General features: G+C 43.5%; 1 pseudogene; it reads left to right on the top strand.

Moving 5' to 3' along the window:
- The first annotated feature begins 686 nt into the window (after nt 1-686).
- On the top strand, nt 687-804 carry LOC136649867 (5S ribosomal RNA; annotated as a pseudogene).
- The last annotated feature ends 213 nt before the right edge of the window (nt 805-1017 follow it).

Below are 1017 nucleotides of genomic sequence, written 5' to 3' on the forward strand. Positions count from 1 at the left end.
AACCAATTTTATGCAGTGTCAGACTCAATATCATCAGTGTCACCACCACACCTTGCTGCTGTAGAACTGCTGCTGCCGCTGCTACTACTAACTCAATGGCCATGCATGTCACCACTGATAATTTAAGCCTGACATTAGGAAGATTAATTTACTGTGAAAATGACCCTCCAGAGACTAGCTTAGGCACTGGATGATTCACAGTTGAAAAATTGGATATTTCATTGTTTCTGAACTTCTAATTAGGTCTTCCAAAGTAGCATAGATGGACACATTATGGGTACCCAATTCAGTTCCCCCTCCCAAAATGCTCATAAAGAATGGTGAAGTTCTCATACTAAGCCTGCAGGTGACAACGTAACCTTTGGATATCTGGAATTCAACCTCTCCTTGGTTGAGTATTCTTTCTAGTTAGTTCGGTTTTCCCAGTGGTTTTCATGAAGGCATTTGGATGCGGTTACTTGTCCCATACCATTTTTATGTGGTAACTTGTGGTAACTTCAATCCTTCTTCCCCGGTATGTTTGTTTCAGAAGTAGATTGGTTGACGTTCCAAATGGTTCTCAGTCATGGCTATGTACAGGAACTACAACTTCCAAGAAGCAATTTCCTTCCTGCCGATGACACCAGAGCTGCTGCTAAACCTGGGGCGACCAAAGACATAAAAAGGAATCCACAGCAGCACTAGTGTGTTTGAATCAGACTTCCCTGCACATGCCTGATCTCGTCTGATCTCAGAAGCTAAGCAGGGTCAGGCCTGGTTATATTTGGATGGGAGACCACCTGGGAATACCAGGTGCTGTAGGCTTATACCATAGTCTTTTGAGACTGAAGGTTGCCAACCAACCAGACTTCCACTTTAGAAGCCTGCCTTCAGTGGAGCAGTGGAATTCTCTGGACCATTTGTCATCAGCTAGATAATTGTAATTGCAATACAGGCAAAACACTCTGCTGCTGTTTGGAGAAAGGAAATCACGCTACAATGACATGTCTATCAGCATCACTGTGCTCTCTCATTTAC

The sequence above is a fragment of the Tiliqua scincoides genome, chromosome 4 (assembly GCF_035046505.1).
Source record: "Tiliqua scincoides isolate rTilSci1 chromosome 4, rTilSci1.hap2, whole genome shotgun sequence".
In the NCBI taxonomy this organism is placed as follows: Eukaryota; Metazoa; Chordata; class Lepidosauria; order Squamata; family Scincidae; genus Tiliqua; species Tiliqua scincoides.